At 36.3% G+C, this 23,489-nt stretch overlaps 1 long non-coding RNA gene across 1 annotated transcript; it reads left to right on the top strand.

The window, feature by feature from the left end:
- The first annotated feature begins 3,174 nt into the window (after positions 1-3,174).
- On the top strand, positions 3,175-4,054 carry LOC115997939. Its single transcript, XR_004093808.1, has 3 exons — positions 3,175-3,311; positions 3,432-3,515; positions 3,640-4,054. It is a non-coding gene; the product is annotated as an uncharacterized LOC115997939 (long non-coding RNA).
- Positions 4,055-23,489: the final 19,435 nt, after the last annotated feature.

Here is a 23,489-nt window from a genome sequence, read left to right as displayed (position 1 = left end):
TGACAAAATACAAACTCTTGTAGGAGAACAATCTAAAAAAAATAATTAAAAAATCTCACCCCACATCAACAAAAAATCAATTCAATTTTCAATAGGATTTTACAGTAGTTTAATTCTCTAAATTAATATTATGATTAGATATTGAGGAGTAACAAATTGGAATATCAAATAAATAAGAAAAGACAACAATATCCGTGAATCATTATCACCAAACTTATTGTGATGATATTCAAAGAAAAAAGTTGCATACATTTTCAATTCGGTACTCATTGTTAATTGAGTAAATACCCAAAATGGTCCCTCGACTATAGCGAAATTCACAAATTAGTCCTCAACTATTGATTGAATCCAATTAAGTCCTTAACTTTTCAATTTTTACCCAATTAAGTCCTCCGTCTATTTGACTGTTTGTTGACCGTGATCTTTGAGGATATATATGTAATTTCATGCCCTGGGGAAGAATGAACGCTTTAATTCAAGAAAGAGGAGACCTAGAAGGGGCTCCCTTTCGCCGGTTGCTCAAGGAGAGCATGATACCGGGGAGGAAATCTACGATGGAGCTGAGTTTGGAGTAATTTGGCTATTGGCAAGGTGAATAGAGAACTGATAATTACATATAACATATGTTAGATTTGGGAACCCATTCAATAGCATTATAGGGTTCTGTTTGTGGTCGGAGACCGGAGTAGGGAGCATCCACGACGCCGCCTTTGCTTCCTCCTCTGCTTCTTCCGGGTTCTAGTTATCGGGCTCGTTACTGAAGTACTTTCATAGCCCGGGGAAGCGAAGTCGAAGCCGTAGGATTTAGTTGCGACGACGATGGAGTCGTAAAACGGCACCACGGGAAGTTGGTTGTGGCGGTGCGCCACTGGGTTCACGGAGTAGATGTCGCGATCCCAGGCGACACAGAGAGCAGCAGCGTCCCCCTTGCAGGTGAAGCTAACATGGATCTATTTACAAACCTCGCACTCGCAGACCCAGACGCGTGCGTAGCGTGATGCGAGCTTGTTGGCGGCGTGGATCTTGGCATCGCACGACAGGCAGCGGAAGGCCGCTTCGGCGCTGTAGAACACGGTGGCTGACACCGCCTTGAAGCCTTGGTCTCTGTAATTGAATAAATATTTTTCTTTTTTTTCGTAATACTTGTGAGCTTTTCGCATGAAATTACATATATATCCTCAAAGATCACGGTCAGCAAACAGTCAAATGGACAGAGGACTTAATTGGGTAAAAATTGAAAAGTTAAGGACTTAATTGGATTCAATCAATAGTTGAGGACTAATTTGTGAATTTCGCTATAGTCGAGGGACCATTTTAAGTATTTACTCTTGTTAATTTGGTAGAAATAAGTCAAGTAACTGTGATTAAGTCCCATTAGCAATGAATGTATTCATGATCCATTATTACCTATGAGAATTTTTCAATTTTCTATCCGACGACTATTGAACAATTTTCATATTTGTATTATTGACTAATAATTTTTTCATATTTAGTGCAAATCTTTTAAAATTTTGTCACGTTTAAACGTTTAATTTATCCAATCTAATCTTTTATCATTACTCATCAATAACGAAAATAAATTATACACTATATAAGTTATTTATTTTGAAAGACAAAATTATTATGTGATTCAAGATATGTAAATTACCTAACACATAATTTAATTTGGTCACTGATAATTAAAAATTAAGTCAAAGAAGTTAAACGTGACAATGTTTTAAACTCTTTCACTAAATATTAAAAAATTAATAATGAAGACCAAATGCAAAAATTGTTCAATAGAAAGGCTGTTTTCTCCGAAGTTGAGACTGATTTGAAATGGGTTCCAAAATACGAAAGCTGAAATGTGTCTAATTGGTCAAAAAGGAGTTGGTATTTTCGAAAAAAAAAAAGGAGTTGGTAAAAAGCAGGTGGCAAGTCCCCTCATCAGAAATTCAGAATGCACGGGTTCCCAACTCCCATTTTTACCCTAAATTATCTCCCCTCTTCATCAGTATACCAAGCTCCTCCTCTCCTCTCTTCAGTTCAACATTTTTAAGGCACTTCTCCAACACCAACAAAAAACCATTGTCCTCCTTAAAAAGAATAATATAAGGTGCGTTTGGTTCGCACATGGGAATCGGAATCGGAATGGGTATCAAATACTTGGTAATGGTAATGGATTTTGGTGAAAGTATTTAACATGTTTGGTAAGTGGGTAGAATGTGAATGATTATTAATAGTTGAGGAAAAAAGGAGGAAGGGAGATGAAACCCTTATTTAATAAGGGTATGAGTTTTGTCATTAATGGGGTATTCCAAACCCATAGTAACATTCACAAAACCTATCAACCAAACACAAACAATCACTTTCATACCTATTCCTTATGTCTAAACCCACCAACCAAACACACCCTATGGTTTTGAGATTTGTTCATAACAAAGAAAGTGGTATGCAGTATGCTCTTTTACTCCGTATTTTATTTATTTTGTTTTAAAATTTACACCATAACAAATATTCAATACACGGCCAACGGCCATGGTTTGAACTGAGATTGTCCGCTAAGAGCATATTTTTTATTTTACATTTTGAATATGGTTTCATAGACTGCGAATTGATTTGAATCTAGTTTTGAATCTGGTTTCATAGACTCCGAACTCATATATAAATTGATTTTGATAAGATTCTTTGTTTAGATGAATTGTATCTTAATTTTGAAAAAAATTATTAGTACTAATAATATGGTTGCAATAGGCGCTAGTCGGGCGGTAGACGCTAGGTGCTAGGCGGCCGGCCACCTAGGTGGACGCCTAGAGAGCAAATCGCCTCGGTCTAGGAGCGTCTAGCGCCTAGGCGGGTGCCTAGCGGGGATTTTTGCAACAGTGAGTCTAATAATAATAATAGTAGTAGTCAGATTTGAGAACTCGATTTATTTTATTTTATGAAATCCAACAAGAGTTCTTCATGGTTCATTGAAAGAGTAATGCTCTATACGTCCTAGTAGAGTTCGAACCATTTTATTTGAAGACATTTCCATTTGATGCAATCTGCAAAGGTTACATTTAATTGAATTTCTTTTGTTTTTTTTTTTTTTAAATTTATTTGAATTTCAAAAATTCAACCATTACGCTCCGTTTAAAAATTAAAATATAAGCCCTCCCTGTTTGCAAAGAAAGGAAATCACTGCAACTAGCCGTTTCTTTCTCATTTCAAACTCCCTTTTCCCAGAGAAAAAGCCATGGCCGCCGTTGGAGAAATGCCCATTGCCATCCCTGCGAAGAAAGCCATTGAAGCAGAGAAAGGAACTGTTGAAGGAGTTCAAACCCACTCTGGTACTGCTTTCTTGCTTCAATTCCTTGATTCTTCACCTAAAACGTGAAATAAATAGAAATAATCTTTAATTTATTATTGTTGCGGCGTTGTCATTAATCTTGATTCATAACTTTCTCCAGAACTTCCCAATTCTGAAATCCCTGGGAGAGAAAGAAAAGGCCGGCAGACCTTATCTGTTATGGTGCAAAGACCAGTGGAGTGAGGTAATTCAATTCATGGATCTACATACACAATAATCTCCATCAACTTTTAGTAATTCAATTCCTTTCTATCTTCTGTATGTCCCAAATTGATCTCATTTTAATTTGTTGCTTTAATTGTGTACAGGAAGGAGAAAGATCTATTGAAACCAAAGCAACCATTGTCGGCTTTTTTCGTGTTCACCATTGAGAGACGTGCTGAGAACAATAATATTGTGAAAGAGGTAAATCATGAATCCCAATCTCATCAACTCAATTACTATACATTTATAGGGTTTTTTTTGTCACCAAAAAAAAGACCAGAAACCACCCCATGAAAAAGTGAGTTAGCTTGAAACCTTAATAAATCTCCCATTTTTAGTATTGCTCTAAAATAAGGGTGCTTTCTCCGAAAGGAATGAAATTCAAAATGGATTTCAAACATGGAAGGTTTTTTGAACCGGATGAACAATGAAAACACTCCTCTCAAGAATTGGGAAACACTTCTCCCATGGAGCCATGTTAGTCATAGACTTGTGGCAAAAACAAACAATAATGAGCCGTGATATGCAAACCCTTGGAGACATCTTCATGCATTTCTAATTATTTTATTTAAAAAATATTAAAATATATGAATATACATATGTTATACTGGTTGGTTCATATTTATATGCAAGCAATTGAATTATTAAATTTATTAACAATAATTTCAATGATTACTGGTTAGATGTATAATTTAAATTTTTTTAATGAATATACATATATTAATAGTTGGTTCACTCGTGAGTATGAAAAAATATCAGTAAGTAATACCTTTTTGTAAAAAACAAATACATTGTGTTAACACCTATTTGACTACAACAACCTAAGACACAAAAAATATATTTAAGTAATTAAATTATTTAATTCCTTAATAATAATTGGCAATGATTAGTAAATACTTTTGTATTTTTAATATTGTGTACTGGACCCAAAATTAGAAATATAATAAAATTGGTAGAACTTATTTAATGATGAAGGATTGTAGGTATATGCGTATGATATTTTATTTTTTGTGCTAAATTTTTAATCCATTGTTGTTTTAGAACCAAAGAAATATTGTTTGGGCATGAAATGTAATCATTGTTTGTTTTTTGTCACAAGTCCGTTGTTTCCCAGCCATTAATGATTAGTTGATTGGTAATGATTGGTTGTATTATTTCATAATTACTTGTATTATACGAATATATAACATGATTGGTTGTATTATTTCATAAGTACTTGTATTATACGAATATATAATATGATTGCTTGATAATTTGATAATAATTAGTAATCTTATTTTATATTTTTTTTAATAGTGGGAGATGATAATGAATTTTGATTATAATACAATAATAATTGTCATTTTATGGGTTACATTATTCGCAATAATTGTTATTATTGTGAGTTAATGATAAGATGATAACGCTAAAATTGGTAGGATAATATTTTTTAGGGAAAATGGTCAAATAGGCCCTTGAACATTTCATAAAAAGTCAATTAGGTCCACGAACTTTTAAAAGGTGCAATTAAACCCTCAAACATTACAAATCGAAGCAATGAAGCCCAAAAACCGGTAATTGACCTGTTATCACCGGTCATTGGCATTTTCCGGCGACCGGCGACGATTTCCGGCGACGACCGAATCGTCGCCGGTCGCCGGAAAATGCCAATGACCGGTGATAACAGGTCAATTACCGGTTTTTGGGCTTCATTGCTTCGATTTGTAATGTTTGAGGGTTTAATTGCACCTTTTAAAAGTTCGTGGACCTAATTGACTTTTTATGAAATGTTCAAGGGCCTATTTGACCATTTTCCCTAAAAAATATTATCCTACCAATTTTAGCGTTATCATCTTATCATTAACTCACAATAATAACAATTATTGCGAATAATGTAACCCATAAAATGACAATTATTATTGTATTATAATCAAAATTCATTATCATCTCCCACTATTAAAAAAAATATAAAATAAGATTACTAATTATTATCAAATTATCAAGCAATCATATTATATATTCGTATAATACAAGTACTTATGAAATAATACAACCAATCATGTTATATATTCGTATAATACAAGTAATTATGAAATAATACAACCAATCATTACCAATCAACTAATCATTAATGGCTGGGAAACAACGGACTTGTGACAAAAAACAAACAATGATTACATTTCATGCCCAAACAATATTTCTTTGGTTCTAAAACAACAATGGATTAAAAATTTAGCACAAAAAATAAAATATCATACGCATATACCTACAATCCTTCATCATTAAATAAGTTCTACCAATTTTATTATATTTCTAATTTTGGGTCCAGTACACAATATTAAAAATACAAAAGTATTTACTAATCATTGCCAATTATTATTAAGGAATTAAATAATTTAATTACTTAAATATATTTTTTGTGTCTTAGGTTGTTGTAGTCAAATAGGNCTCCCACATGGATGATGGGAGTGGGTTCAAGCCTCAGTGGAGGCAACTGTTGACCCTTCATCAGGGAGTTAACTTGTATGGTGAATTCTATTAATTTAAATAAAAAATAGGGAAAAGGGTCAAATAGGCCCTCGAACATTTCATAAAAAGTCAATTAGGCCCACGAACTTTTAAAAGGTGCAATTAAACCCTCAAACATTACAAATCGAAGCAATGAAGCCCAAAAACCGGTAATTGACCTGTTATCACCGGTCATTGGCATTTTCCGGCGACCGGCGACGATTTCCGGCGACGACCGAATCGTCGCCGGTCGCCGGAAAATGCCAATGACCGGTGATAACAGGTCAATTACCGGTTTTTGGGCTTCATTGCTTCGATTTGTAATGTTTGAGGGTTTAATTGCACCTTTTAAAAGTTCGTGGGCCTAATTGACTTTTTATGAAATGTTCGAGGGCCTATTTGACCCTTTTCCCTATTTTTTATTTAAATTAATAGAATTCACCATACAAGTTAACTCCCTGATGAAGGGTCAACAGTTGCCTCCACTGAGGCTTGAACCCACTCCCATCATCCATGTGGGAGTGTTAATCGGGACACCGGATGCCACTAAACCACAAGGTCTTTGGCGTTTGATGTATTGATCTGTACATAAAGTTTTGTGAAAAAAATAATAAATTCAATAGCAATATCGATGAAGTACAAAATGTGTAGATAGTGTGTATATCAAAGTGTATGACAAAGGAGGATGCTCGAAAATGGCTCAAAAGGGCTTTTTATTCCGTGTTCTAAAGACAGAGATAGTTTAGGAAAAGAAGAGTGCTAATAAAGCAAAAGCCCCTAACTTTGAGAGTCTAATGGTCTTTATATAGGCCTAAAATATTTGATTTTGAATATTGACTTTGACTCGACCACACGACCTTGACCCGAATCTGGATCGACCTAGGATCGTATATTGTATAGTAAATTGCATGTCTGAGTATATTCCCTATCAAGTAGCCCCCCACTCTGTCCCCACTCTGTGCCCTGACGTCGAGCTAATGAGGAAGGGTTTAGGCTGGAAAATCTGGTTACACAATTCGTGACTTACGCGGGTTGCCTTGTTAAAAAACCTTAGGCTAAGAAAAAATCCAGTTAAAAAAATCTTAGCCAAGTAAAAAAGAGCACAACCTTAAGCACCGTTTTTTGGACTACAAAGGTCGTCTGAATTCTACTTATCTAGGGATCAGATTTGAAATATGATTGAGAGGTCAAATCTTACCAATCAAGAGATCTACTAATCAAGTCTTACTCGTGCAATCAGGTCTTACTAATCAAGTGATTAGATTTTATTCGCGGTCCAAAGGACCTCTAGTGATCTTTAACGATCATAAGTGGGAAAGTTTTTCCCAATGCCCTTTACTCGGGCTAACTAGTCGTAGCTATTTTGATCTTGGTCAGACACCTACCTAGGTTACTTAGTTCCAAGATCGAACACATTAATCACTTATAATAGGTTTTGAAAATCGAAAATTATATGAACGGGGCGATTTCTCCTTTTTTCGCTCGCTTTATAAATCGAGAGTACCAAGTGGAGGAATGCTAGCAGACCCGTAAGTCTAATGAGACCGGTAAGGTTATTATGCTCGGGAAGTATGTTATGGTGTGCTATAGTTACCAAGGTCATTCTGCTCGGGAAGTGCTTTTATTTAGTGAGCCCCGTAGGTTGAGCGAGTTACCCTACAATCCTATTAGTAGCTCCCTACTCCTTATGTTGCGAGAATCGTTAGCACAATGGAGTAGATATGATGACTTCCCAAGCTCATTTTTAATTTTGATTGTGGATGAGAAGTGGCCTAGTCGAGTTCGCGGTGCTGATGCGTCGTAACATACTTAGAGTATCGGTGGTCGATTTGTCTACCTTATAGGACTAGGCATTTGCCTACCGGTGGTATATTTGGTCATACCAGAAGAAGAAGATGATGATGATGGTTTATGGATTGGGCCGGGTCTGGCCCAATTCGGCCAGACCTGGAACAGTCTTAGTAGTAAAAATGGTCTTCTTTTGGTTTTTTGGCATGCTCTAGTTTTTTATCATCATATTTGGACTTCTTCTAGTTTAAATCTACCAATTTATTTTTTCGTCCAACAATAATGTTGGTCGGTAATTTGTAAAAAATCACAAATTTCCATCGAAAATAGAAGTGGATGAAAAGTTGGATGGAATTTCCGTCCAACACTCACGCGTTGGACGGAAGTTCCGACCGACACCAAATGTTGGTCGGAATTTCTGTCCAATGGGTTCTCGTTGGACGTAAAATCGAATTGATTGGTAGGTGAAACGTAAATTGAACAATTAAAGCTAGAAGAAGTCTAAATATGATGATGAAATAACATGCTAAAAACTCAAGGAAGGCCCTTTTTTTTAATTAATAAGACTGGTCGAGGTCTGGCCGAATTGGGCCAGACCCGGCCCAATCAATAAACCATTATCATCATCATCATCTTCTTGTCCAGATCTAGCATGTTTTTTAACCCTAACAGTGAACAACCAACAGATGCGATCGTATATATGGCACAACAACAAACGTCTCAAATCATTTGGATCTAAGTTGCATAAATAGCCAAAATATTCATACATTGGACAAAGGGTTGCCTACCTTTTCCATCGATGAAAGAAGAAGACAAGTTTTGAAACAGCAGCTTAGTGAATGATGCCATTTTCGATGATCACGAGATAACACAGTATAGTATGAACTTTTTACATATCAGTTCTTATCCATCATTAATCCATTAATTAGGCAATTATATTCAATATACCACCTGAAAAAAGTGACAATTGTGGTGTCTCTTTTGAGCCTCATCACCTTACCATTTAAGGGGTGCTTAATTACAATTTATTCCCTTTATGTAATAATCACACCCTAGCACCTGCTGCTGAAAGGTGCCCACAGACGACCCCTCGCACGCCTAAACTCCAACGAGCTCATCACCATCATCCTCCTCCTCCAATTCCTCATCATCAACTCCAACGGGACTTCTTGACAATGCGAGTAACATATGATCCCAAAAACATAGCTCTTCCCTTCAATGTGTGTTGGTTGATGAAAAGATTTCCAACAACTCCCATGTGGATTCGCCTATCCGTGTCAACTATATTGTCCGAATCTCAATATGCTTTCATTCCAGGAAGACTCATATTCGATAATGTTATGTCGGCTTTTGAAATTAATCATTACCTTAAGAGGAAGAATCAAGGCGTTTCATAGAGTGAACTGGAACTTCCTTTTCACAATTATGGAAAAAATGGGCTTCTGCAATTACTCTGTCAATCTGATTAGTGAAATGATAACGGTGAACTACACCATTCTGCTCCACGGAAAGGAAATTGGCCATGTCAATTGGCCATGTCAATCCTAATAGAGGTCTAAGAGAAAGAGATCCGATTTCACCCTATCTCTTCATCCTGCTTCTTGAATCTTTCCACCTACTAATCCAAAAATCGCAAGACCAAGGTCTGATCCATGGCATATCCATAGCCAAGAATTCCCTAACAATCACGAAACTTTTCTTTGCAGATGACTGCTATATCTTTTGCAGAGCTACTCCTTCTGAAGCCACATCCCTTAGAAACACCTTTGAGTCCTTTACTTCAACCTCTAGTCAAGCTGTCAATTACACCAAATCATCACTTACTTTCAGTAAAAACACAAGTACTCATTCTAAGGACTCTTTTTGCAACATCATGGGTATTGGGGAAGGCAATTTGAATGGAAATTATCTTGGGCTTCCCTCAGTCATTGGAAGGCACAAGTGTGAAATTGTGGGTTTTATCAAGGACAAAGTAGTGGGACGAATCAAAAGCTGGACTCATAGATTCTTATCCAGGGTTGGGAGAGAAATACTTCTTAAAAATGTCATTCAAGCAATTCCAACCTTTGTAATGAGCGTTTTTCTTCTAACTGTTGAAATGGGAAAAGATATTGAACGAACCTTGAACAGCTTCTGGTGGGTTTGTCAAGGCGAAAGAAATAAAGGTATCCGCTGGAAAAGTTGGGATAAACTATGTGTCCCCAAGATATGGGGAGGGTTGGATTTCAAACGCTTAATGGAATTCAATATTGCCATGTTAGGGAAACAAGTCTGACGCATTATTCAATATCAAAACTCTCTACTCTCAAGAGTATACAAAGCAAAATATTTCCCTACATCGACCTTCTTCGATGCTCACATTGGGAACAACCCCTCATTCATATGGCGCAACATCTTTGAATCTCAATCCACCTTAGCAGCTGGGTGTCGGTGGAGAATTGGTAATGGTACCTCAATCAAGGTCTGGTTTGACCCATGGCTTCCCAGCACAAGCAGTCCTTACATCCAATCTCCTAATCCAGACCCTTCAAACAACATCAGTGTGGCATCTCTAATTAATTCTGTTGATAACTCCTAGAATGTTGATCTGATTGCCAATCCCTTTTATCAAATCAATAAAGATTTTCTCCTGAGCACCCCTCTTCCAGAATCTCCCATTGATGACAAAATTATCTAGATGCATGATGACAAAGGAGCTTACACTATCCAGAGCTGCTATAAAAATTTGATGGACACCTTTCATTCTGACTATGCTCCCATATGGCCTAAATTCTTGAAATTCCACCTACCACCAAAGATAAAATCTTTTTTCTGGCAGTTGTGCTCCTCAACTCTACCCACTTGTGTCAACTTAAGATCAAAACATGTTAATATTCCTGCTATTTTTCAGTTTTGTAATGGCGAAGATGAAATTGCCTTCCACTTATTGGTTAAGTGTCATCTCTCCCGTTAGTGTTGGGATATTCTTGGTGGTGTTGACTATTCCTTGGGCAGCTCCCTCCATGATTGGCTTCATCGTATCTTCTCTAGCAAAACAGATGACGACCTTTGCCTCATTATCTCTGTCTGCTGGAAGTTATGGAATGCAAGAAACGAGAAGCTTTGGAATCATATTGTTCTAAATGCCTCATTTATTTGCCAGTCTGCTTGAAATTATCTAAGTGAATGGACTAATGTGAATATTAACAATGTTTTTAATACCAGGTCCTCATCTTTCACTACTGCTTGGTTTAGACCGCCGCAAGTAACTCTCAAGCTTAATGTGGACGCTGCCTTGGATCTCAACAATAAGAAAATGGGCTTTGGTTTCGTTCTTCGTGACAGCACAGGATCTCTAATTGCAGCAAGATGTCTTCCTTGGCTTTGTATATACAAGCCTGTTGAAGTTGAGGCGGTTGGAGTGCGTGAAGCTTTGAAATGGATCAAAACTCTGAACCTCACCGCCAATACTTTGCATGTTGAGTGTGACTGCCTCCAAGTCATGAATGCCATCAACAAGGACCATAATTTCTTTTCATCTCTTGATCTTGTTTTAAATGATGTTAGGAACTTAGCTACAGTTTTTAGTAACTTATGCTTTTCGTTTGTCAAACGGTCTGCGAACAAGGTTGCCTATTTGTTAGCTCAGGAAGCTTTGTCCAAGTCTGACTGTTCAAATTGTTCTTCTGTTCCTTTCCCGTTCATTGCTTCTGTTTTGAACATGGATCTATCAAGCTACTTTCAAAGGACCATAATATATATCTTCCTCTATTTTCAAAAAGCAATCTCAGAATTAGGGAAAATAATTAACCAAGGGATTATTGGCAATGCACATCAGAATTCAAGTTTAAGCTACTTTCACAATCAATAAACAAGAATTAGGGTAGGATTGCCCCACTTTCGTGATGCAAAATGCTTCCTTTGTTACTCGTTGTGGACAAATTAAACCTTTGAACACATAACGTTTAAAATTAACCAGAAGGACATTAGCTCGGGTTGCCACACCTTCGATTTGTGCAAATAAAAGCTCGTTTGTTGAAGCGCTCTCTGGTCTCTAGACCGCAACAAACCCGATCCCTAGATCGGTGTACAACCTGGCCTTGCTGTCAGTATAAGGTGGTCTCTAGACCGTAACCAACCTGATCCCTAGATATGTCGGTATAGGGTAGTCCTTAGACCATAATAAATTTGATTCCTAGATTAGTGTACAACCCGACCTAGTTATTAGCGTAAGTCGAACCCCAGAGCACTACAATTTCGCCCGATAGATGGGTGCGACGTCCGACCCTGTGTTAGCGCATGATGGTCTCTAGACCGATAAGCCGAGCTTAAGGCCTTCAAATGATAGTTATTCGTATACACTATCTGATCGGATAAGGTCTTTCAACCAAAATAAAAGGTCTTTGGACCAGATAAAGGTCATATGACCTTTGGCCTTCAGGGCAGATGCAAATGATGAGCACCAAGCTCGGAAGAAAAGGCATTCACAATTAAAACAAAAAATGATGTAAAAATATGACAACAACGCATTCAAATTAAAGCATTAAAAGAAAAGAAAAAGTCAGGTTGTAGAACCCGACACAATTTGTGTCGGGCTCCCAGAGTCCATACTCTTCACGAATATCCCCAATATAACGGGGTCGGGCTCCTTAATACAAACCCTTCACTCCTTGCGCGGAGGAGTCTTCTCCCTTCCAACTTCTCAATGGTCTAGGGCACGTGTAGCAGGCGCCGGCTCGGTGTAGGGCGCAGAATTGGGGTTAGCCACCTCGTCGGGAAGGACAACCAGGATAGTGACTAGATCGTCATCATCAAGGGCCTCTGTAAGGGTTTTTTCACGTTGTTTCGCTTCTTGCACTTCTCGCACACGAAATCCCACTTCTTGTACGCTCTCACCATTTCCTCCTCGATCTGAGGAATGCCGAGGAGCGACCTGAAATAGGCTCATCAAGGTCCTACGCCCCGAAAACGCGAGTAGCGAACAAGCTAGGGGCTGTGACGGTGTCGTTGAGAAAGGTCGGAGTGGCCTTGTAGTCGAACACTACCGTCTCAACTTTCCCCTTGAGCTAAGCTATTCTACCTTCCATGTCTTTGATCTTAGAGTCACTTCGAGCAAGCGCCTGCCCTCCTTATAACCGATATCTTTCTGGTGCGCTTGCTCGTCGCCCTCGGCCCTGCAAAACAAGCAGGCTAGGGTCCCACACAGTTGCAAAAAGACGAATGTCAGTTAAAATACTGGAAATTCAACAAGTAAAATGAGTCGGTGCGAGGCATACCTAGATGATCTCCTGGGCACCCTACTCCTCTTGCCTACTTTAAGTTTTGAGTGTGTAAGAGATCTCTAGTGACGGGCTTGGCGGTCAGTGAGGGAATCGCAATGGTGACCGTCCTCATCGTGATGACGTACTTCACCTCCCGGTCGTACTGTGGCTCTTGGAGGTTCGCTACTGCATACTCCTCGGGAGACCGGAAGACGCGATAATCATAATACTCGGAGGAGATGGCGGTTGTGTGATCGGCTAGAGTTCGAATCATGGTCGAGAAGACGTGCTACCGAAACTACGAGCCCTAGACATTCGACACCAATAGACGCCACTTGTACCAAAGTCCATCCAGCCCTTATTGTTGTCGGGTAGATGGGTGATGCTGTAAAAGTGGCCCCGGGACTGAACCATGATAAAAACCCCAGCGTTCTTAGGTGGAAGGGCACAAAAAAAAAAAAGAAGAATAGCTCAAGGGAACACAGGATCCAGTGCTGAGCACAAATCTGCGGGAACACACGCCAAAATGCGATAGGCATTCGAAGAGGGGTGAATAGAAGGTCGAGGGGGGTTTTGAGAGAATCAAGATGAATCTCGATCCAATCCCCCTGATAACACTCAATTATACTCCCAAGGCTCCGCTGAGCATCATACTTGACCCGACCACCCTAATAGGGTAGATATAGATATCTCCTAGAGCTTGGAGTGGGTAAGGAGGAGCTGGTCCCAACTCCCAATGATCACACTACTGAGATATTTGTGCCTCCCACTAGACAATGTAGGGGCTCATATTTGAGAGAGAAGACACCTAGACGATGAAGCAAAAAGGAAGGGAATGGTGGTTTGAGAAGTAGAAGGGCGGGGTTCAGGAGATGCACGGGGAGAAATTACTCGATTGAAAGCCCCAACCACCCCGTGGCTAGGCAAGGAAAATGTTCCTGCCGCAACTTGAGTACGGTCCTTGGCGATGCTCGTGGAAGGAGCTCAGATATCGGAGAACTCCTTGACTATTTGAATGGTCGAATTGTATGACGATATAGAGAAAGAGCTGGCATCAACAATGTCGTCGTAATCTTGCACGGAGACATTTTGGCTATATGTCGTCGTAATTGAATTCCATCACCATTTCCGACGTAAAATTGTGACGGAACATGTTCTGTCGCAAAAATCGTTGCGAATCTACAACATATTATGTTCCATCACAATGTTTTTGTTCCGATTCGTGATTTTTCTTGTAGTGGTCATTGAATAGGTTGATAATAATTTCAAGCACCCTTCAAGTTCAAACGGGTATGAAATAAAGTATTGAAGAAGTTCCACGGAATGCTAAAGTTATTGTAATAGATCAACCGATTTAAGAAATTCCTGAAGCGGTAGTTGAACCGTTAACTTCACTAGAAGATGGTAGTTCAACATTGAAGCGATTCCTAGTAAGTATATAGTGTATCTGCAAGAGTCTGATGTTGGAGTCGAAAATGATCCAGAAACATTTTCACAAGCCATGAACTGTAAAGAGTCATACTTATGGTATGAAGTCATAAATGAATAAATGAGTTCTATGTGGAACAATTGGGTTTGGGACCTTGTTGAGTTGCCTAATGGCGCCAAGACCATTGGCTGTAAATGGGTCTATAAGACTAAAAATGACGCATTAGGCAACATCGAGTGATATAAGGCTAGACTCGTTTCTAAAAGGTTTACTCAAAAAGAAGGAATCGACTACACGAAGACCTTTTATCCTATATCAAAGAAAGATTCACTTCGTATAATTTTGGCTTTGGTTGCATATTTCAATCTTGAATTGCAACAAATGGATGTGAAAACGACATTCCTTAATGGTGATCTAGAAGAGGTGGTTTATATGAAACAACCTAAATGTTTCTCTTCTAGTGAAGGTGAGCATTTGGTTTGCAAGCTCAAAAAATCTATCTACGATTTAAAACAAGCTTACCACCAATGGTATATCAAATTTGGCAGGGTCATTTCTTCATATGGATTTGTTGAAAGTCCCTTAGATCATTGCATATACCAGAAGTTAAGTGAGAGTAAACAAATGATAAGGGGATATGATGTTGCACGAGGTTAAGCAATTCCTTTCTAAAAACTTTGATATGAAAGATATGTGGTGACGATGTGTTTTGCGGTGAGTAGGGGATGTAGGTGGTGGTAGTGGTAAAATGAGGAAAAGTCCCTGAGTGTCGTGTTCTCAAGGAGGACAGATTGGAGTTGAGTAACGTATTGGCATTTGGGAGGTTAAGAGGCAAGAGTTGCGTGAATGACCAAGATTGAAAAGGGCATTGATCAAAGGAACACTAAATCTAAATAAGGTAAACTATGAAAATAGAAACAGAGATTGGGACTCTTAGCTAGCATATATGGTCGACACTATAATGGGTTTGCAAACAACGTGAGTTGGACTCGACTAGGGAGTTTATGGCATATCACCGAGTGGCGTCACACTCGGACTCCCACATCCTCAGTAGGTTGGGGCATTTCATCGAACACCTTGTCTACTAGTCCTCCCGGGCCTAATCCTTCCGTATAGAGGGCGGGGATGTGGATGAGTTAGACTCGCGAGAGGCGACTATCGCGCACACACCCACTTTCACAGGGTTTGCTACCTAATGTGGCCATACTTAGGCACAAAGTATATCAAACATCAACCACACAAGTATTTAAATCCAAGTTTATCAAGCTTACAATTTTCAGGAAATATCTTAACAAATCAACCACACAACTAGCTTTGGGGCCACCAATCCCCTATCTAACCTAAGCAAACATCAAAAGAAATAACAAGAGAAAGCAATAGAGGATTGAAAGGAAATAACAATGAAATTAAACAATTGAAAAATAGAGAAGAGTTACCATTCGAATATAGTAATCCTAATACATCTTGCTCTCCTCCATCTAGCTAAATCTACCATTGAAAAATCAATCTAAGCTAAGGAAAAATTGGGGATTTCCCCCCAAAGGGGAGGAACAAATGAAAATTAGATCTGAAAAAATTAGGGCTCCCTAGGGTTTAAATAGCTAATTCAAAGTCAAAATCCTGAAATTGCCCTTAATGGCTCGGTCCACGTTCCATCCACGCGTGGATGGGGGCGTGGACGCCTACTGGAATTGATCCACGCGTGAAGAACTCGTGGTTGGATCCTGTCTGGTTGCTTCTTCGTTTGTTGCTTCGTTTCGGCCTCGGATCCCGTTCCGTTCTGTGGGGATGACTTCAAAACACACTATAAAGTTGAATTAGCAATTCTGATCACATCAGAGTCTTTTTCGCATTAAATGATTACAAATGGGTGACAAAACTACACAATATTATCCTATAATTGACCCTAAACTAGACTATTCTTGGCGCTTATCAATATGGGTGAGGCATCTTATGTCATTGTCATAAAGATCCATAGGGATAAATCCTGGGGTATTATGAGACTATCGCAGGAAACCTATATCAACAAAGTCTTAGAAAGATTTCGGATGAAGGATTGTTCACTAAGTCCCGCTCCTATAGTGTGAGGTGATAAATTCAATTTGGACCAGTGTCCAAAGAATAATTTTGAAAGAGAATCCATGAATGATATTCCTTATGCTTTAGTTGTCAAATCCCTCGGGTATGTTCAAGCCTGTACCAGGCCGGACATCTCCTTTGCTGTCGGAATGCTAGGAAGATATCAAAGTGATCCATGTTTAGACCATTTGAGAGCTGCAAAGAAGGTTTCAAGGTATCTTAAGGGTACCAAAGATTATAAGCTTATGTTCAAGCAGACGAACATTTTAGACGTTGTTGGATATTCTTATGTGGACTCTGCCGGTTGTGTTGATTCTCGGAAATCAACTCCGAGGTACATTTTTATCATGGCCTCAGTGGAACTATTTCATGGAAAAGCGTTAAACAAACTCTTAACACCACTTCTACCATGGAAATCCAGTTCGTTTCATGTTTTGAGGCTACATCTCAAGGTGTATGGCTTAAGAATTTCATTCCGGGCTTAGAGTTATGGACTCTATTTCTAAGCTATTCAAGGTTTATTGTGACAACTCAACTGCAATCTTTTCGGCTAAGAACAATAAGAGTGGCAGTCGAAGTATGCATATCGACTCCAAGTACATGACTATCAGGGAGCGTGTTAAGGATAAGAAAGTGGTCATTAAGCATATAAACACTGAGTTGATGATTGTTGATCCCTTGACTAAAAGGCATGCCACCATTGAAGTTTAGAGATTTTGTTGAGAAAATGAGACTCGCACCCACTTTGTAAAACTCGTATACATTTAGTTATTTTATGATATTCTTAAAGCATTCAGATATTTTCTCATTATTGTATTGAGCACACATTTTATTGTTGAAAAAATATATATCTTTTGGACCTGGAATAAGATTTATCCATTAAGGTTTTGGTTACCACATAAAGTACATAGAGAACAAGTTACATTGTGATTATAGTATATACTACTCGTATTAAGAGGACATATTTCTATAGTTATGTTTTTTGTTTCTTTGAGTTTGTACTTGCACCAAGTGGAAAAATGTAACACTTTCCATTTAAAAAATGCAATAATGATGCAAGTTATGAGGGCCCTTAAATGGTCATTAAGTGGTGCCATTAAGCTAGGTATCCCACTGCTCAGGTTATTGCCTTTTGAGATACATACACCATCTCTATTGAACAAGAGAAAAAGTGGAAGACACTCTGCCAAAATAACTACAGCAACAACCAAGGCAAACTACAACAAATACAAGAAAATTTACTAAAGAACAACTATGTGTTTATTATTATCCTACTAACAGAAACATGAGCTTCTTTTGCATGATACAGATTACAGCAAAGAACAAGGAACAATACGTTCAAGAAATGGAGGTTTACAGAAGGATGAAGGAGGAAGCTGCCAGCCACAAGAAAGAAAAGGGGGAGGAGATGATCAAGCTCAAGAAGTAGGAAGCTATGCAATTGCTAAAGAAGAAGGAGAAGACAAAAAATCTCATTAAGGTAGTTTTTCTGATGTTTCTCTACTGCTGCTACCTAAGAAAGACAATAACAGTTTGTTGCTTTGCTTTTGAGCTGCAAAATGATTAAAACTTTTTGCAAGAAGAGAAGATTGTAGATCCCAATAGGCCAAAGAAACCAACTTCCTCATTCCTTCTGTTCAGCAAAGAGGAAAGGAAGAAGATAGTTGAAGAGAAACCTGGAACCAACAATACAACAGTTAATGCTCTCATTTCTCTCAAATGGAAGGTATAAAATGATTCAAACTCTTCGTTTTTTGTTTTTTTTTTTGTTTTTTTTTTTGTTTTGTTTTGTTTTTTTTTTGTTTTGTGATAAGGGACTACTAGAGCCCTGCCTTGTGACTCAAGCCCGCAAATGATCACAAAGAAGTTCCATAGTTGATCCCACACCAACAATCCCGACTAACTTAACGGGAGTTACTCGATTCAAATTCTACCAAGCCAACAACTGACAAACTTGATTAGGGTTGTCTCCGATTCAAATTCTTTAATTATACCAAACAAGGTTTGGTTAGTAGTATGTTTATTGTCACGGACTCGTTCTCACTAATGATGTCGCTTCTCGTGATGACTACCAAACCAACAACCAACTAACTTGATTAAAGTTGCCTCTGATTCAAATTCTTTGATTATACCGAACAAGGTTGGTTAATAGTATCCTTATTGTCACAAACTCATTCTGATTAATAACGTCTAGTTCGGGCCTTAACTACTCTTTCCCTCGCAATAACTAAGTCAGTCTCGCTCGACCCTAATAAGTAATGCTGGGATGACTTAAAGAAATGAGTAAGGCAAAATCTCGCAAGAAAACTTAAGAAAGAACTCGTAAGCTATTATTCGGAATTTGAATTCTTTAATTGTTCGAATTATTACAAATTAACAGCATTCCACCTTCTTAGTAGATGGTGAAGATTTACTTGATCCTACGATTATAAATCTATCTCTAGAACCCTTCCTAAAATTTTATACAAACCCAAGGGTACACTGCTACTGTTATGTGTAAGTTTCAAGAAAATTTTATAAACTATGGGAAACTATGTACAAGAGCCACGTCTAGAATGATGTAGCATTATGATTGGATTTGTTACCGGAATTGGGTGAAGAAGAGAAACAAGTTTGGAACATCAAAGCTGCTGAGGCCATGAAGGCATACAAGAAGGAATTGGAGGAATACAATAAATCTGCAGCAGAGTGTCAGAACAGCAAGAAATGAACAATTTCAGCGCCCAATCTACTATGATGTTCAATTTGTTTGTGTTGAACATTAGAAATGCTTACTCTTTTTCATTTGTAATGTAATGTGCTTATTTGACTTGACTTTTTGTTAGTGTACTAGTAATGGAAGAATTAATTCTCTTTGAAATGTTCATATGTATTACTCCGCATGTATTACCTACCAAATTCATCAACCAAGTTAATAATATTAATCAAGTAAAATAAAAATTGGCTTGATTAATACTTGGCATTATATTAACCAAGTAAAATACCAAATTGACATTTTTGTGGTAGTCTTTTGCCGAGTAGAGTCACAAGACAATGATATTAATCAAGCCCTTCCTTGTGTCCAAGGCCAGCTTGAACCATGTGCGACTAGGTCAAGGGTACATAGCATCTAATTTTTAGAGGTTCAATTTAAAAAAAATATATTTTATATATGATTCATTATTTTTATACAAAGTACTTAATAATTATGTTTTTAGAATCTATAGATTGGTTTTAATTGCAATTAAAAATAAAATTTTATAAGAAATTGACATCGAAATTTTGGTAAATAATTTTGTATTTAAATATGTACGAAACTGTCACTTTTAAATTAATTTTCGAATTTTTTTTTTTATGCATAAAAAATTATTACAATTTTATTTTTTGTTATAAAAATATAAAATACAATAACTTGAAGCCAAATGCGCAAATTATACTATGGACCATGGTCATGGCTGATACTGCAATTGTATTGAAAGGGAACTGCAGTTGCGCGGAACAGAGGTTGTTTCATCCGTTCAACACAACTGCAGTTCTAGACGGATGAAACGGCCTCTGTTCCGCGCAACTGCATTCCCTTTGAACACAACTGCAGTATCAACCATGGTGCATGGTCTACAATGCATTGTGGACCATGGTTAGGCAATTTATATCGTGGACCAAGGTCTACAATGCATTATGGACCCTGATCAAATATACAGAATTTGACTTCATAATGTACAGAATTCATGTTTATAATACACAGAAATTTAAGTTCATAATACACACATAAACACCATATAATGAACATGAATTAAACACTTCACATAATACATAGAATTTATGTTCATAATGCACAGAATTCATGTTCATAATACACATACATATAAACACGGTATAATGAACATGAATTAAACACTTAACATTATACACATGTTCATAATGCACAAAACTCATATTCATTATATAGTGTTTATATGTATGTGTATTATGAACATGAATTATGTACATTATGAAGTCAAATTTTATGTATTGTATCAAGGTCCACGATATAACGATTGCTCTATGTATCCCATGTTCTTGTCTCCCAAAACAAGAATGTCCCTATAGGTCCTGCTCATGTAATAGTTCTCTTTTGATGTAATATATATTTCCCAATTTTGATTCAAAAAAATAAAATTAAACTAATAATGGAACATGACATTTACCATTTTATATTATTTATATTCAATTTTATCAGTAGGTGCTTAGCAGCTACAGATTTATAATGAATAATCAATCTATTTTGACTTCGTGGATTCAAGATTGCTAAAGTAGTCAAGCAAGCTATTTAGAAGATGGACTATGGTTTAAATAGGTATTAAAAGGTTTTTTTTTAAAAAGGATTATGCAGTAGTTTATTCTCTAAATTAATATGACGATTAGATATTGAGTAACAAATTGCAATATCAAACAAATAAGAAAATACAACACCATCCGTGAATCATTATCCCTACGCTTATTGTGATGATATTCAAAGAAAAAAGTTGCATACATTTTCAATTTTGTACTCATTGTTAATTTGATGGAAGTAATAGACGGTGATATAGTGGCATTAGCAATGAATTCATTCATGATCCATTATTATCCTATAGAGAATTGTTCACCTTTTTCTTCAACCAAAAAGTTGGATCACACGCCTTAGGCCCCCGCACTCCAGTTTAACAAGTATTTGAGATATGTAAATCATAGTAATTCAGTGTTATAGTAGACAAGACCAAATGATAATATACACAAAAAATTTGTCTACTTTAAACATAATTCCTAATTTCCTACACTGTCGCTATCGAGTTTTTGTACTTTAGTTTCTTCTCCAAATACTATCTACTCAACCAGTGAGTTAAACTCGTATGAGCGAACTTTTCAATTTTTTATCCCACGACTATTAAAAAGATTTCACATTTGGTTCTAACTATGTTTCATATTTAATACAATTTTTAAAACTTGTTCACGTTTAGTCCATCCGACCTAATTTTTTGTCATTACTCATCAATAACCAAATTAAATTAATTCTTGCATTATATAAGTTATTTATCTTGAAAGACAAAGTTTCCGTGTCAATCAAGATATATAACTTATATAGCGCATAATTTAATTTGGTCACTGATGATTAGAAATGAAGTCAAAAAAATTAAATGTGACATGATTTTTAAAATCTTACACCAAATATAAAAAATTTCATAATTTCATATCTACTATACTAATAAGAGCCAAAGAGAGTTAGGCCTAAAATGGGTAGAAAAAATGGCGGTCAAATTATTTAATCAAATGGATGGTTCAGATGAATTATTTAATCAAATAGATGGTTAAGATAATTCAATTAATAGAGATTACCTAATTTAACCTTACTTGTATGATTATCCGTTAAGTTATCCGTTAAATATTCTCTTCTCCGTTAATATTCCGTTAACTTTTAACTTACCCATTAATTCCTATAAGAAAGGTCTTAAGTTCGAACCTCATCTCAATCAAATTTAACATAATTAAGTTTCTCACCCTATTTACTCTTATTAAATTAAATAAATTAGTAGCTAAACAAAAAATTATACATATATATTTCTTTAATTTAGAATTATGTGTCTACCCTTACCAAAAAAAAAAAAACGAATTATGTGTCTACAATACCTTTATTTGAAAAAATTATTCATTATAAAAAAATTAAATTAAATAAGAGAAATAATTTCATTAGTTATATTGTCTTTATTTTCTCTCATGCAAAGATTCTTTACATTCAAATTTATCAATTGATGTTCATTATATTGTCCATTATCTTATTTTTACAATATCTTGTAATTAAATATCAAAGTTATAGTACAAAATAATGTTATATATTTATTTACCAAGTATTTTATTAATACATGAAAAACAAAATTTTAAAATAATTTGAAGCTAATTATATTAACTACTTAGGGATTGGTTGACAAAGAGAGTACTCAAATAACCCAACAAATTGAAGCGGAATCGCTCTATTTTACTCTTATTGAATTAAATAAATTAGTAGTTACACCAAAAAATGGTACATATGTATTTCTTTAATACCATGAAAAAAATAAAAAAGAATAGTTTGAAACCAATCATATTAACTACTTGGGGAATTTGTTGACAATGAAAGTACTCAAATAACTCATTACCCAGCAAATTGAAGCGAGAAACTACCTTTTAATATCTTTGGAATATATAATATTTTAAATTTTCAAATTTTTATTAATTTATTTAATCTTTTTTTTCTTAAACTAGGGATTTCTTTATCCACAATAACTCATTCAACAATAATGGTTGAACCAAATAAACCTCAAGCAGAACACCTAAAGGAAAGTCCATAGCTTCTATATCATAATCTCATTGCATGACGTTGTCATCTATGCTACCAACAATAACCGAATTGCAAATAACACACTACCACAAATAGTAAAGATGAAGACAATGACAATGTTACTCAAAAGAGAATTAGGAACCACTTAGAAAAATTCAAATGAAAAGTAGTATTTATTTAGACTATCATTTTTAGACCAAATATTTAGACTATCGATTTTACAAGGTTGCAAACATTTATTTTAGTAATAATTATAATGAATTTTCTATATTATATTGGATTCATATACTTTGAGTTAGATATTTAAATAAAAAAATTCGACATTTAGTTACTCATGTATAAACTTCTCATATATAATCTTGCATGCATTAATATACTTTCAAATATTTATTTAAATATAAACATTGGGCATTAACCCATTCGCGCAATACGCGTATAAAACTAGTAATAAAGATAAAATGTAAAAATTGTTGAATAGTAATGTTCCCTTTTATTTGAAGACATTCCCATTTGATGCAATCTGCAACGGTTACATTTATTTGAATTTCAAAAATTCAACCGTTACGCTCCGTTTAAAATATAAGCCCCTCCCTGTTTGTAAAGAAAGGAAAATCCCTGCAA

Source organism: Ipomoea triloba, chromosome 12 (assembly GCF_003576645.1).
Source record: "Ipomoea triloba cultivar NCNSP0323 chromosome 12, ASM357664v1".
NCBI classification, from domain to species: Eukaryota; Viridiplantae; Streptophyta; class Magnoliopsida; order Solanales; family Convolvulaceae; genus Ipomoea; species Ipomoea triloba.
This window is presented reverse-complemented; position numbering and strand designations above follow the sequence as displayed.